At 33.3% G+C, this 17,149-nt stretch overlaps 1 protein-coding gene and 2 long non-coding RNA genes across 7 annotated transcripts in view; 2 read left to right on the forward strand and 1 right to left on the reverse strand.

Annotated features, from left to right (window-relative positions):
• The window catches only part of LOC127698964 (adenylosuccinate synthetase isozyme 1-like), a 269,886-nt gene that overhangs the window by 179,142 nt on the left and 73,595 nt on the right, over positions 1 to 17,149 (forward strand). The gene's annotated exons all lie outside the window — the stretch shown is intronic.
• The window catches only part of LOC127699011 (uncharacterized), a 314,933-nt gene that overhangs the window by 153,746 nt on the left and 144,038 nt on the right, over positions 1 to 17,149 (reverse strand). The window lies entirely within an intron of this gene.
• LOC127699043 (uncharacterized) lies at positions 2,381 to 4,540 on the forward strand. Its single transcript, XR_007981040.1, has 2 exons — positions 2,381 to 2,760; positions 3,345 to 4,540. It is a non-coding gene; the product is annotated as an uncharacterized LOC127699043 (long non-coding RNA).

Raw genomic sequence — 17,149 nt, forward strand, 5'->3', positions numbered from 1 at the left:
TTGAACTTCAAATATGATCAAAATTTCAAATAACATAGAAAGGACTTTATTTTTCTTTCTTGTCCGGTCGGGCTAGTGATAAATGAAATTTACTAGTCCGAGCTGAAATTTACTAATCTGGGGCGTTGGGCTAGTAGTAGTGGCTAACATCACAGACAGATGTTATAGGTTAAAAAATATGATAATCATCGTTTTTACCTAAGAATGATTTTTTGGGAATCGAATCAGTAAACAAAATAGTTCACCCTTGTTTCACTTTCAGTGTAGACATTCTTTTCCTTTTAATACATGTAGCTGAACACGCCTAGTGCAAGCGTGTCCAATCTCCAGCTAAGGGGTTAAATTAAAGGTCCCATTAATATGGATTGAAATGAGGCTTACTTATTACAAGTCAATAATACATCAGCAATGGTTTGAGGTTATTATACCCCATGCAACGAGTTGCGGAGGGTATAATGTTTTTGACCCGTCCGTCTGTCCGTTCTGTGAAATATTATTTCAAATTCCGCTTTTAATTAATACTTGAAACAAAAAGAATGGTATTTTAAATTTTGTCTAAATTGTAGCTACATGTAATGCCCCTTTTAATAAGAGAATAACTGAAATAGTTTTGATCACATCTACAATATAAAAATAAGAAGATGTGGTATGATTGCCAATGAGACAAATCTCCACAATGGACCAAATGACAAAGAAGCATGACCAGTTGTAAGTCATGTTAGATTTTTTTAGCAATGAACATTATAATACAGTGTATGTGGGGTTATTAGACATCAATAATTCTGTCACCTGACCCACAAGTCCAAGTGAGCTATTCTCATCACTTGACGTCTGTTGTCCTCCTTAAACTTTTACAACAATCTTCTCTGAAACTACAGGGCCAATTGGAACCAAACTTGGCAACAGTCATTCTTGCAGTATTTAGTTTAAAATGTGGTCAACCCGCCTGCCAACCAACATTGCTGACAAGGCTAAAAATAGAACATAGCCATAAAATGCCAATTTTTTACACCCCTGCCATGGCAAAGGGGGAAGAATTACTTAATTTGCCATTTCTGCACTCTTACTTTAGTTTGGCCCAACCAAATTTTATAAAACTTATCATGCTTATACACAATGCTAGTTACCACCAAACACAGATCAAGTTTGAATATGGGTGGCTTCATTTTCCCCGTTCACGTGTTATGTACATGTACCTTTATCAAAGGAAAATTTGACAAATTTGCTGTTTCAGCAATCTAACTTTCATTTGCCTCAACCAAATGTTATAAAACTTATGCACAATGCTTATTACCACCAAACACAGATCAAGTTTTAATTTTAGTGGTGTCGTTTTCATTGTTCTCGATGCTATGTGACATCCCTTTGTGAAAAATTGCTGAATTTGTTGTATATTTAAAAGCTGGGGCATCTGTCCTATGGACACATTTTTCATTTATTTTTGTTTGATTTCATCAAAAATTGATTTCTTGGGGTTCTTTGATATATGTATGCCGAATCTACCCATGTATACAGATTTTAGATATTGGACCATAGTAGGTAAATATCCAATTTCCAATTTTTAAGTTCTTAGACCACATTCATTTTGTGTCAGAAACCTTTGCTGTGTCAAATATTTAATCACAATCCAAATTCAGAGCTGTATCAAACTTGAATGTTGTGTCCATACTTGCCCCAACTGTTCAGTGTTTGACTTCTGCAGTCGTATCAAGCTGCGTTCTACTGAGCATTTAATTTTATTAGTTGTTATCTACTTTGAACTAACAGTCCGTAACTGGGAGTACTCTCGTTTCTGTACTTTGTGTCTATTTTTGTATTTTGGGATGTATAAATACCCTGCCACATGTTTATATATACATGTACATATTTATACTTATCAAACATATATGATCTCATTACATCCTCTGAAAATTTCACACCAATTGCTTCAGTCAATTCTAAGTTTTCTCCATTTAAAAAATGCATACATATGTTTTTAAAAGCAGTGCTTTAATGCCTTTCTAGTTGCCGTGTTAATCTTTCTTTCCGCAATATCCAACTTATCTACGTGGGGGGTCATTAGACTCCAAGTAGATCCGGAAAATGTTGATTCTCTCCTCTTCTTATTGTGATATAAAATGTTTTTTGTTTCATTTCATTTACATTGGGAAATAGAGAAACGATCATTTTGTTTTGTTAGTTTTAAAAACTTTTGATATATTTGTATTTTACATTATAAGCAGTCAACCGATTGACAAACTAGAATTATTTGAATTCCGTGTGTAAAGAGGTCGGGTTAATTTCGAGTGTTATCTGCAATCTAGATGTTTATAAATCATTTCAGTCGTTGATATAATGATTAAAGGTCGACTGAACATGAATTATATTATACAATTTAAAGCGCATTTCTGTTTATGCACGCGAAGCCGTCTAACGTTATTGTTATTTCGCAGTTATATAAAGTAGCAAATTATCGTTCCTGAATAGGTGGCGCCGTGGTAGCCAATCCTGTTCTTCAACTTCCGGTTTCTGCACTGTGCAACTATTACAGTTGCATTTTTAATTAACGATGCCAAGTACTTGTTGTTGTGTACCTGGATGTCATTTAAGAGGAGGACATGCATTTCCAAATGTCTTAAAAAGAAGGAAAAGTTGGATCAACGCCATGGCCCATACGCAGATTGGACGAGAACACGGTGAAATCGTGGAGTCCATCTCAACCAGCTGTTGTTTGCAAGGCACATTTTACTGAAAAAGACTACCTGCAGGAAACTATTCATGGTAAAACTCTATTTTCTTTTTAAAATATATAGTTATATATGTAATCGCCATGCAAATAAACCAAAGTCTGTTTACAACCGCAATTATCGTTTTAGAATAAAAGGGGGTGGTTAATTCAAGACGTCATAATTTTTTGGATTACGATTCAATGGATCATCTGTTTGAGATTTTTTGGTGCTTGCTACAATTATAATGATTTCTTACAAGAGGTATATCATACTGAGAATTATTTTAGCAGTAATTATGCTAATGTAGTATCGACAGGAATGCATAAGCTATGCCTCATAGACTTTCTTGAAAAATATCAATGACAATGTTAACAGGAACAAAACAATGACATGCTCTCATCTATATTATAGTTATTTAGGTACAAACAATGTATGTTCGTTGCATACGTCTCTCATTGTTTGTCCTTTGGATTTACATAACATACATTTTGATGTACATTGAATCAGGCTAACATAGTTTTATCCAGATTGTAATGAATAAATCTAGTTAATATTTTGCCAGGTAGTACAAAGTATGCATTGCTAATGGAAGTTCATTTAATTATCAAAAAACTAATGTTTTATAACCTTTTTCAGAGCGCAAACCCTCCATACAGAGACTTAAGTCTACTGCCATTCCCAGCCTATTTTCCTGGATCAAGCAAGAGACTGAATCGTCCGCAAAAAAAAAAATCAGGGCAGTTTCCTGTGAAAACAAAAGAACTAAACTTGATGAATATTGTAGTAGAAATCTAGAGGAAAGTTTTGATTGTAAAGTTGGTTTTCCTGAAGAAGTCATTCATACTGCAGACAGGATTTATGACTGTCCACCACCAACTGCCGAGCTAATGTTAAGCTTCACAGATGGAATTACGCAAACACCATCATATCAATGCCTATATTTTCAGCAGAGAATTTTGAAATGAAGACACGTGACACAGCCATGCATTTTTATACCAGTTTAGAGTTGTATACTAAATTTTTATTTGTTTTGACCACACTTGGTCCAGCAGCACATTGTTTGAGATACATATATTTTCAAATTGATAGGGTGTCATTTGAAAATCATTTTTTTTATGACTTTGAGGAAATTGAGGCATTATACAACCAACTTTGAACTGTCTAGATTCTAGATTGAAACTAGTGTTAAGAATATTGTGTAACCATGGATTGTTTTTATGTCTAAACAGTGGCGTGAGGCTAACACTTGGCCATTTAGTGGTTTAGTCAGTTATTTTTCGCCATCCAACTTCAAAGTAAAGTTTCCTACAACTTGGATTATTATTGACAGCACAGAATATCCCGTGATAAAACATAAAGATCCTAGAGCTCAGGTAACCTTTTCATCATATAAAAATAGAAACACTGAAAATACTTGTATGTTCGACACCTGGTGGTTTAGTCAACTACAAAAATGTATGTCTCTAATGCATATGTTGGTTGTACCAGTGACTGTGATATAGTTGAAATATGTAGAATACATGTGTAGTTCAATTATGTGATCCAGGTGACAGTGTGATGGCAGACAAAGGTTTAAATGTGCAAGATTTGTTTGCTCACTTTTTTCAAAAAAAGAAACAGAATAAGTTCCAAAACTCTTATACGGGATAGAAAAGTCTCCAATTAACACGTGCACATAGAGCTAATTATTGAACTTGGCAAAACATACAAAATTCTAATAAATCCTATGAATGGAACTGAAACAAAACTTTCATCTGAAATAACATTTAGTTGTTTTATGTTGTGTAATTTTAGAACTTGTATTGTGCCAAAGGATGCATAAATAAAAGTGACGCAATGAAGTTTGTTCTGATATATATATATAAATATTATTTACAATTACATGCACATGTAAATTGTAATGCATTAAAAAATAAGGAGATGTGGTATGATATTCAGTGAGTTTATTGAACCAAAGTGCATAAGAAATGGGTTAAGCAGTTACAGGTGTTACTGTCACCGTACAATCTCCAACAATAAGAAAAACTTGTACCGTGTAAAAAATTTCAGAGATCTTACAACTAAGTTTGACTTTGGTGAATTGTTTATATCTGTTGATGTAAATATAAAAAAGAAGATGTGGTATGATTGCCAATGAGACAACTCTCCACAAGAGACCAAATGACACAGAAATTAACAGCTATAGGTCACAGTACGTCCTTCAACAATGAGCAAAGCACATACCGCACAGTGAGCTATAAAAGGCCCCGAAATGACAATGTAAAACAATTCAAGCAAGAAAACTAACGGCCTAATTTATGTACAAAAAATGGACAAATAACAAATATGCAACACATAAACAAACGACAACCACTGAATTACAGGCTCCTGACTTGGGACAGGCACATACATGTACAAACAGAATGTGGCGGGGTTAAACATGTTAGCGGGATCCCAACCCACCCCCTTACCTGGGACAGTGGTGTAACAGTACAATATAAGAACGAACTATAAAAATCAGTTGAAAGAGGCTTAACTCATCAGATGGATAAATACAAATACAAGTGGACGTGGCCGGGTAGTTGTACATCCAAACAACTACAAGACACTAAGTACAGATCTGAGAGTACTCGCATTTACTGACAGCTAGTTCAAAGCCACTAACAACTGATAAAAAAATCTTGCATCTAAGACTAAATTATCAATCTGTAAGCTCCCTTTAGAATTTTATAAATTTTAGATTTTACATTTCTGAGTTTTGGGGTTTTATTCATTAAAAAAGGGGGGATTTTCCAGTTTTTGGACAACAACTCAAAAATGCTTTAAGCAGTTCGCATGAAACTTTGGAGAATTATTTATAGCTATTGATGTAATCTCCCTATTGATTTTCATAAATTTCAAATATGACATTGAGAAGAAATTGAACTTTATTTGTTTATAGTCTGGCAACAGATTTATTAAGTATTGCGCAACAGCACAGTGTATTGCACAACAGCAAGAAATCTATAATTGAATATAAATTCTATTCATATAACCGATTTCAAGTTCTTTGACTACATTTATTCAGAAACTATAATATGTCAAATATTTAATTACAATCCAAATTCAGACCTGTATCAAGCTTGAATATTGTGTCCATTTTTGCCCCAACTGTTCAGGGTTGGACCTCTGCAGGTGTATCCAGCTGCGCTCAGCGAATCAGTTTATTTCTTAATTAAGAACTCCTTTTTGTCGAGCCTAGCTCGACATAGGGATAGTGATCCGGTGGGGGCGTTAGCTAACTTCTTAAAAGCTTTATATTTTAGAAGGTGGAAGGTCTGGATGCTTCATACTTTGTATATGGATGCCTCATGTTACGAAGTTTCCGTCAGTCACATGTCCAATGTCCTTGACCTCATTTTCATGGTTCAGTGACTACTTGAAAAAGAAGTTAAGATTTTTTGTAATGTTAAATTCTCTCTTATTATAAGTAATAGGATAACTATATTTGGTATGTGCGTACCTTGCAAGGTCCTCATGCCCGTCAGACAGTTTTCACTTGACCTCGACCTCATTTCATGGATCAGTGAACAAGTTTAAGTTTTGGTGGTCAAGTCCATATCTCAGATACTATAAGCAATAGGTCTAGTATATTCGGTGTATGGAAGGACTGTCCAACTGGCAGGTGTTTTCTGACCTTGACCTCATTTTCATGGATCAGTGGTTATAGTTAAGTTTTTGTGTTTTGGTCTGTTTTTCTTATACTGTATGCAATAGGTCTACTATATTTGGTGTATGGAATGATTGTAAGGTGTACATGTCTAGCTGGCAGGTGTCATCTGACCTTGACCTCATTTTCATGGTTCAGTGGTTATAGTTAAGTTTTTGAGTTTTGGTCTTTTTTTCTAATACTATATGCAATAGTTCAACTATATTTGGTGTATGGAAATATTTTATGATCTATATGTCAGTCACGCAGGTTTTTTTTTACCTTGACCTCATTTTCAAGGTTCATTGCTCAGTTTTAAGTTTTTGTGTTTCTGTCTGTTTTTCTTAAACTATGAGCAATAGGCCAACTATATCTGTTGTATGGAAGAATTGTTAGCTGTACATGCCTGCCTAGCATGGTTCATCTGACCTTGACCTCATTTTCTTGGTTCATTGGTCAATGTTTAGTTTACTTGGTTAATGTTAAGTTTATGTGACAGTTGTAATAAAGCTTTATATTTAGGACTATCAACATAATATCAATGATTAGTAAAGAAGGCAAGACATTTCAGCGTGTGCACTCTTGTTTCATTCATAAATTACATTATACTTGGAAATATAATTTTGCTTGGAGTTATAGTTTCTAAAAAAAGTATTGTCATTGAAAGAGTTGACATGTTGCAATGTACATTTATTCTACATAGTTTTATGGTACCAAATCAAAAGTTTATATAAAAGAAAGAAGTCAAAGTTTTCCCATCATAGTTTAGTTACATACATTTTTTTTGTACCTGAGGTCGTTGAATATAGATCATTATATAAATAAGGAGATGTGTCATGATTGCCAATGAAACAACTATCACCCATACATTGTACTTACCAGTAACAAACCACATTTGCAAAGTTGAATAAAATACAGTTGATAACATTTACTTATTACTAAAAAGAAAATGCCAAACTATTTTTAACAGTATTTGACTATAAACATAGATAAAAAAGGTACAAACTGGACATAATGCACTAGTTCATAAACAAATGAGAACAATCGCCTTCATATAGTGCTCAGAATATGACATTCATAAAACTTGTTCAATATCATTAGAGAACTCTAAATCTTAAATACTGAAAGCCACCTCTGATAAGTACAATGTACTATGCAAGATAATGATATAACTGGACTAAAAATACACACAACCTGTAATTAACTGCCTTTACACCATATGATCATCTACTGAGAATAGAGATTGATTATGAGAAGGGCGTGAAATATTCGGGTTACCAGTAATACGCGGTGTCTAAGAATGCAAATCACGGTATTTCACAAATTTCTATGATTAGAAAACCGTGGATTTTTTGTATTTATACAATGACTTTGTGTCAGGAAATTTGGACTGTGAATGATATCCAAAGTGCAAGAATCGTGGAACACATTGGTACAAAAAACATGACTGGATTAAAGAAATTGACACAAGCACGAAGTTGTTAGATTTATGACCATATATTGTGTTCAAAAAGTCAACAAAGCCCTTAAAATTTACACATGGCTGTCTTTTTTTGTTGACAACAGCAAACACCCTCTGTCCCTATACCCTCAGTAGAGTCATTAAACAACTTTTTTTTTGTTAAGTTCATGTTTTACATTGTAATATTATATTTGCATATTGAATAAGCACCAACCCTATTTTTTTCAACACTGTTTGAGTTTTCATTTTACTCTCAGACTGTACTCATAATACTTGTGTTGCATACCAATGCATTTGCTTCATTTTATGGGGACTACAAACCGTAGCTTGGAAAGCAAAATAAATTTGGTGTAGGCAGTCCAACTGAAGAGAGCATATTTATCCACGTTGTTGTTGTTGTATACTATTAATAGGTTTCTAAAGCGGCAATTGCATGTAGAACAGTGGTTGCCAATCAGAGATATTTATTTAAGAATTTTAAAAAAAATGTACGATTCCTTCTACATGTATATACATGATATTAGCTTATTATTACACTTGCATGTATGAAGAACACATCAGAAGAGTGTTTCATATGAAATAAAATTTAAAAAATAAAATCCTCCCACCTGCCCCATTTTTTTCAAAAATCTGGATGAAAATCTAATTAAATTTAGTTGGACTTATGCATTGAAAATCAGAATCCATATTGAATAAACTAATATTAAGGGTATTCTAGACTTGATCGATGCATTACATTGCTATAGGATCACGTCTGATACACATTGTTGGATAAGTGCTGATAGTTCAAAATGATGCTTTTATTATTACCAGTACGTATTCCCTTTGCTTAATCTGCATTGTATACACAATGTGTTTTACTGACTGTCCATTTACATCAAAACTATCAGACGAATCCTTATAGGGGTTATTGTCCACAAATAACGATATTTCCAATTTTTATGCCCCGCTGTAAGGCCAAGGGGCATTGAGTATTCCCCTTGATCCTCTGTCCGTCCCATTTTGGTTTCCGCACTCTAACTTTTATAAAAGTTTTCCTCATCCAAATTTAATGAAACTCAAACATAATACTAAGAACCAAAACTCGCAGAGAGAGTTTGAATTTGGGCAGTAAATCACTTACTGTTATAGAGATATGCTCTTTATAACTTGGAAAATTGTATTTTTTTTCTTTGTGATTTTAACATTGATCCAGATAACATGAAAATAGCATTCAATCAGTTATACCAAAATGTTGGTGTTTAGAAATATGAACAGTTGATTTCAAAACCTACAACCATATCAGGAACAATGATAGATCTTGTTGTTGCGCCTTGACGGAGTCAAAAAGCGAGACATTGGTATGCTGTTTCCGTTTATGGGGAACCACTAGTGGTAGGTCAATGATATTTTGTATGCAGTTGTATAAGCATTGGCATATCTCATTTCTATGGAGATTATTTGGCCCCGCCCCCTCATTCCCATGGAGATTATTTGGCCCCGCCCCCTCATTCATGGTCTATTGACTTTGAAACTTTTGCTTAGTTTTCATGTATTAGTTTGTGAGTAGGTCAGTTTAAGGGGAACTGTTAGTGGTAGGTCAATGATAATTGGTATGCAGTTGTATAAGCATTAGCACATCTCATTTCCATGGAGAATATTTGGTCCTTACCCCTCAGTCATGGTCTGTTGACTTTGAAACTTTTGCTTAGTTTACATGTATTAGTTAGTGATTAGGTCAGTTTAAGATGAACCACTTATGTTAAGTCAATGATATTCGGTATGCAAATGTATTGGCATTTGCAAGTTTCATTTCCATGGAGATTATATAACCCCACCCCCTAATTATGGTTCATTGACTTTGAAACTTTTACATAGTTTACAAGTTAATGTTTGTGTTTAGTTTGTTTAAAGGGAACGACTTATGAAAAGTCAATAGTATTTGGTTTGCAGTTGTATTAGCATTGGCACATCTCATTTTCATGGAGATTGTTTAGCCCTGTACCTTCAGTTATGGTTTATTGACTTTGAATATTTGCATAACTTACATGTTAAAGTATTGCTATTTTAATTTCAACATTTGCATTATCAAAATAACAAATAGGCGAGACATATCTCTGTGTTAACAGTTTATTTTCTTACTGCAGCTACAAGACACTGCTGAATTTGGGACTTCTTAATGTGACCATCATATTATGATTATTTTGTTTCAATGAAATAGCTTTTATGTATTTGGTGAATAACAACCTTTATAATATCAAAATGGAGGAAAATAAACCAGAGGACAAAAAGTGTGATCTTCACTTAACAATCTTCACTTAACTTCTATTACTATTACGGGCTTTGGACGTTATTTTCACGTATTATAAGCAAGGTTGAGTGGGGGCATTTGTGTCTTCAGACACATTTTTTTTTTTTTTGTGTACTTTTATGGCGCTGCCGACTTAGGTCGGGGCCATATAATGTTATCCTCATCCGTCATTCCACAATGAACAGTTATAGAATTTTTTTCGAAGAGTCACCTTCACATATTGAGCTGATTTTTAGTATGTGAGTCTACTGTGATGAGTTACAGATCAAGTTAACGTTTGGTTCCGCTCCGCTGATTTTTGTCGAAATTACATGCTTTGGACTATGAAAATTTCGTGAAAATAACAGTTGTACAGACTTTTTTTCTAAACATCTTCACATATTGAGCTGTTTTTAGTATGTGAGTCTACCATGATAAGTTACAGATCGAATTTAAGTTTGTACAATCTGCTGATTTTTGCTGAAATTACGGGCTTTGGACTTTGAAAATTTTGTGAAAATAACAATTATACTGACTTTTCTTCTCAAATTTCCACTCTAAAAATGGCTTGAGCTTTTTTTGTGAGCGGGGCCATTCATGTTGTTCCGACACATCTAGTCTAATATTGTCTTGAAAAGACCAGATTTTCAAATTTGTTTAACATGGCAGAAATCGTCAGTTGACCCTTATAGGAGTAATTGTCCGTAAAAGGATTGCTTTTCTTGAGATGGCTGCGGCAGTGGTGGAGTCAACAATTGTTAAGTTTTCTGCTTAAGTTAGTTTGATAGGAACTACATGTGATCATAGATCATTGATATTTAATTCAAAGTTGCATTACTATCAGTACATATCAGTTTGACAACTATTTCCAGGCCCTGCTCCCTAGGTCATTGTCCAGCAACTTTGAATTAACTAGCAATTTTCAATCATAAGTTTACTGATTGAGTGTTAGTTTGATAGGAACTACTTGTGATAGATCATTGATATTTACTATCAGTACATATCTGTTTGACGACTATTTTGAGGCCCTGCCCCCTAGGCCATGGGTCAGTGACTTTCAATTAATTAGCAATTTTCACTGATAAGTTTTCTGCTTAAGTTAGTTTGATATGAATTACTTGCGATAGATCAATGATATTTTCAATAAAGTTGCATTACTATCAGTACATATCAGTTTGACGACTATTTCAAGGCCCTGCCTCCTAGGTCATGGTCTAGTGACTTTCAATCAATTAACATTTTTCAATGTTAAATTTCTGATTAAGTTAGTTCGATAGGAACTACTTACAATAGACAATATTTTCTTTAGAGTTACATTGCTGTCTGTACATCTCAGTTTGTCAACGATTTCGGGACCCTACCCACTAGTTGGTCCAGCGACTTTGAATTAATTACCAATGTTGCTGTCCATCAGATAGTCTTTTTCTGAATTTTATGCCAACAGGCGAGACATCATCTCTGTGTCAACAGTTTATTTTCACAGTTTTGTATTTTTTTCCAAAAATATGGTAGATAAAGGAATATTGTTATCAGCAACAAATCATCTTGATGATCAACAAGACCTACTAATTTGTCAACATAACTGAAATTGTCAGTCGATTTCTTACAGGCTATAATTGGTGCATACTAAGCAAAAACTATAAATTCTATTATAGATAAAGAAAAACTGTTCATAGCAAAATGATAAGCAAGACCAGATCTACAAATGAGTCAACACTATCAAAATTATATGTTGACATCTTTGAGGGGTAATTGCCCTTAAATGGCTTTAAAAATGCTTTTTATGCCCCCGCCGTAGCTGTGGGGGCATTAAGTTTTACCCTTGTCCGTCTGTACGTACGTACGTACGTCCCAAAATTGGTTTCCGTTCTCTAACTTAAGTTTGCCTCAACCAAATGTTATGAAACTTATACACAATGGTTATTACCACAAAACACAGATCAAGTTTGAATTTTGGTGGCGTCACTTAAACCGTTCTAGAGTTATGCCCCTTTATAAATGGAAAAATTGCAAAATTTTTATTTTCTTTTTAATATCAAGTAACTTTTAGCTCACCTGGCCCGAAGGGCCAAGTGAGCTTTTCTCATTACTTGGCGTCCGTCGCAGGGATGGGCACGATTACTGACAAATGTAATCGATTAATAATCGATTACATTTAGGTATTTTGTGCAATCGATTAATAATCGATTACTCAGATTTTTGTATGTAATCGATTGCAATCGATTACTTTATCAAAAGTAATTACATTACTTTTCGATTACTGTCAATTACATGCTTCAAAATTTAAAACAAAAAAAAAGTAAGTTAAAAACTATTATGTTGATCAACGTTTGTATAGTAGATATTTAGAACTTTACCAAAAAACAGCATTTAAATCATTGTTTCCAAATTGTAAGTTGACAGTTGTTATCTAGATGGAATCTCTTACTGAGGATCAGAATTATTTTTAAAAATCTTGAAATTTGACTTTCAACATGAATTAGAGATGACATTGCATTCCATCAATCACTTATATATATGTTTAAGGTTTTTTTTCAATAATTTTGCTTTTGTACTGACTTAAGGTAGCTTTTTTGTTTTTATTCATTAAAAGCAGGTATATTTTAATGTTTGAAGTTTTCTCTGAAGAAAGTATAAAAAAGTAGAATTATTAATTAGTTCAGCTAATTTTAAGGATCAAAATTTATAATTATAATGACAAACATGATTTAATCCTTTTGTTGGAAAACCACCTTAATTATAGGTTATAAAACTGCCAATGGAGTACAATTTATAACCTGGGGCAAAACATTGTAAATCTCCATCTTAATTAGACAAGCAGTAATTGAAATAAAAACAAAGTATGTGTCTTATATAGTGATTAGAAGACTTTGATCATCTGATTAGTAAAGACAAGAAGTTTGTTAAGATTTTTTTATTCTATAATAAAATTATAAACAGTATATATTTATAGTGTCAACGAGGGATACATGTATCTTTTTCTGAAAAGAATTTCAATGCATAGGCATTGATTCACTGTTAAAAGGATTTTGTGTACTTATTTTTTATATACATGTATATCATAACATTATAAGAAATCAACTGTTTATCTATTCTAAGCTTAAATCTTATTGAAAAGTATGCTTTTAGGAAATTTAATACAAATAAGCTTACTACTTTAAGGAAGTACAGAACTTAACTTAAGACAGTCATTTCTTATTTTAAATCTATTTTCTTATTTCAAATCTATTTTCTTATATTAACATAAAAGGTGTTGATTTATTGACAAGCACATAAATCCATTTGTTTCAAAAGCTAGATATAAAGTAAATTATGGTAGGGGATCTGGTTGATCATAATGCAGCTTGAGACAATAGATAGAAATATAAAGGCAGTTGATAAACTCTTAAGTCATTTCAGTACTTCAAAGTGATGAATACATAAATGTTTTCATTTAAAATAGGTTATATTTCATCAAACTATTTTACTAAAGTAATCGAAATGTAATCGAAAGTAATCGATGATTACATCATGATTTTGCTGTAATCGATTAAATTACGATTACATGTAATCGAAAATGTCTTCGATTACAGATTACTGTCGATTACTGGAAAAAATGTAATCAATTACAATCGATTACAGATTACGATTACCCCATCCCTGGTCCGTCGTCGTTAGCTTTTTACAAAAATCTTCTCCTCTGAAACCACTGGGCCAAATTTAATCAAACTTGGCCACAATCATCATTCAAGTATCTAGTTTAAAAAATGTGTCCGGTGACCCTGCCAACCAACCAAGATGGCTGCCATGGCTAAAAATAGAACATAGGGGTAAAATGTAGATTTTGGCTTATATCTCTAAAACCAAAGCATTTAGAGTAAATTTGACATTGGGTAAAATTGATTATCAGGTCAAGATCTATCTGCCCTGAAATTTTCAGACAAATCTGACCTGTTGTTGGGTTGCTGCCCCTGAATTGGTAATTTTAAGGAAATTTTGCAGTTTTTAACAGGTTATTAAAATGGTTATATACGGCGGGCGGCTCTGGCTGCTGCCAAACAGCGTCTGCACAATAACATGAAAACGCTTTAACAAATTTTTTTCAAATTTGTTTCCTGGGACTTAATGAAGGTCTCTATTAATTTTCAAGATTTTAGTATATCTCCTTTGTGAGTTATCGCCATTTTTAATATCCAAAAGTAGAATTTTTAAATATTTTACTGTTGTTATCTTTTTATGATTTGTCTTATCTCAGAATAAAAATTGGAGTGACAGATTTATTTGAAAATTATCTATTTCCTAAGTGGTAATGATTATAAGCTATATCATTAGACATTTTGAAGATTATTACATTATTAATTATGTTAGAGTACTATGTTAAACAACCATAGTTCTGTTCAATTAGATATTATAAATATTTCAGCATATGATAATGATTTATTTTCATTATTAATTAGATCTTTGAAATATTTTAGCATATGATAATCATTGGAGTGACAGATTTATTTGAAAATTTACTGTTTTCTGATTGAAATATAGGGGAAGTCCATTGGGGTAACCCCTACCCCCCTTTTTTTTGATAACTTGTAAACGGTCAAGATTCCCACCCAGAAACCATATATATTCTTGTATGGGACAATATATCAAATCAAATGAAATATAGGGGAAGTCCACCCTACCCCTTTCTTTTTGAAAACTTGTAAACGGTTGAGATCCCCACCCCTAAACCATATATGTACTTGTATGGGACAATAAATTAAAGCAAATTAAATTTAGGGGAAGTTCCCTGGGGTAACCCCTACTCTCCTTTTTTTTTTGAAAACTTGTAAATGGTCAAGATCCCCACGGCGAAGCCATATATATTCTTGTATGTTAGAATAAAACAAATGAAATGAAATAAAAGGTGAGTTCCTTGGGGTCATTCCCACCTTCTTCCTGTTTAAGAACTTGTAAATGTTCGAGATCCCCGCCCCTAAACCATATAAATCCTTGTATGGGACAAAAAAACAAATCATATGAAATAAAGGGCAGGTCCCCTGGGAAAATTAATCAGTTTGTTATATTTGAACATAAATAAAATATATTTAGGGTTCTTTCAAGTGCTGAATCTGAACTTGTTTTTAATTAGATAATAATCTATTTTTATTATGAGCTAAAGTTTTTGACATTGATAGATAAGTTGCAGATCTGTATTATTTTTTATACGACCGCAAAAAAAAATTTGCAGTCGTATATTGGTATGACGTTGGCGTCGTCGTTGTCCGAAGACACATTGGTTTTCGCACTCTAACTTTAGTTTAAGTGAATGGATCTCTATGAAATTTTACCATAAGGTTCAATACCACAAAAGGAAGGTGGGGATTGATTTTGGGAGTTATGGTACCAACAGTTAAGGAATTAGGGGCCAAAAATAAGCATTTTTGTAACTTCCAGACATAACTTGTGTGTTAGTGTATGGATCTCTCTGACATTGTACCACAAGGTTCCATATCACAAAGGAATGCTGGGATTGATTTTGGGGGTAATTGCCTCAAAATTTTAGGAATTAGGGGCCAAAAAGGGGCAAGAAACAAGCATTTTTCTAGTTTCATGACAATAACTTGTGTGTAAGTGTATGGATCTCTCTGACATTGTACCACAAGGTTCTATATCACAAAGGGAATGCTGGGATTGATTTTGGGGGTAATTGCCTCAAAATTTTAGGAATTAAGGGCCAAAAAGGGGCAAAAAACAAGCATTTTTCTAGTTTCATGACAATAACTTGTGTGTAAGTGTATGGATCTTTATGAAATTGAGTTTGGGGGTAATTGCCCAAAATGTTTAGGAATAAGGGGCCAAAAATAAGCATTTTACTAGTTTCCAGACAATAACTTGTGTTCAAGTGTATGGATCTCTCTGAATTTGTACTGCAAGGTACCATACCACAAAGGGAAGGCTGGGATTGATTTTGGGGGTAATTCCCTAAAAATTTTAGTAATTAGGGGCCATAAAAGGGCAAAAAAACAAGCATTTTTCTAGTTTCAGGACAATAACTTGTGTGTAAGTGTATGGATCTTTATGAAATTGTACTGCAAGGTCCCATATCACAAAGGGAAAGCTGGGTTTGAGTTTGGGGGTAATTGCCCTAAACGTTTTGGAATTTGGGGCTTAAAAGGGGCCAAAAAACAAGCATTTTTCTAGTTTCCAGACAATAACTTGTGTTCAAGTGTATGGATCTCTCTGAAATTGTACTGCAAGGTACCATACCACAAAGGGAAGGCTGGGATTGAGTTTGGGGGTGATGAATCATAAGGGGGTTCAAAAAATTTGGGGGGGATTTTTTTTTTCTTTAAAATTTTCCATCTTAAATTGGTTATTTCTGATTTATATATAAAAGCAAATAATAATAATAATGATATGGTTTGAATAGGTAAATTAAAAAATTTTAAGTTCTTAGACCACATTCATTCTGTGTCAGAAACCTATGCTGTGTCAAATATTTAATTACAATCCAAATTCAGTGCTGTATCAAGCTTGAATGTTGTGTCCATACTTGCCCCAACTGTTCAGGGTTCGACCTCTGCGGTCGTATCAAGCATTTTATTGACACATGAAAGAAACAATATTAGCAACTATTAATTAAATTTGATTACAATATGGAAATAGATATAACATCATATCTGATTTTAGAGAAGTATTTTGCTGGTTTTTTACTGGTTTATGGAAATAAGTTTGAGTTATTTGTTTAGAAAAGTGATGTGTTTAATTGATAGATATAAAATCATATCTAATTTTAGAGATTTATGAGTGGTTAAGTCATATCTAATTTTAGAGAATTATTTTGGTGTTTTGTTACTGGTTCATGAAAAATAAATTTGAGTTTTGTCTTGTAAACAGTCGAGATCCCCACCCCTAAACCATACATATTCTTGTATGGGACAATAAAACAAATCAAACGAAATATTGGGGGAGTGCCCGGGACCACCCCCCTTATTTTTGAAAACTTGTAAACGGTCAAGATCCTCTACCTGAAACCATATATATTCTTGTATGCGACAATAAAACAATCCAAATGAAATATAAGG

The sequence above is a fragment of the Mytilus californianus genome, unplaced genomic scaffold (genome assembly GCF_021869535.1).
Source record: "Mytilus californianus isolate M0D057914Y unplaced genomic scaffold, xbMytCali1.0.p SCAF_4, whole genome shotgun sequence".
Classification (NCBI taxonomy): Eukaryota; Metazoa; Mollusca; class Bivalvia; order Mytilida; family Mytilidae; genus Mytilus; species Mytilus californianus.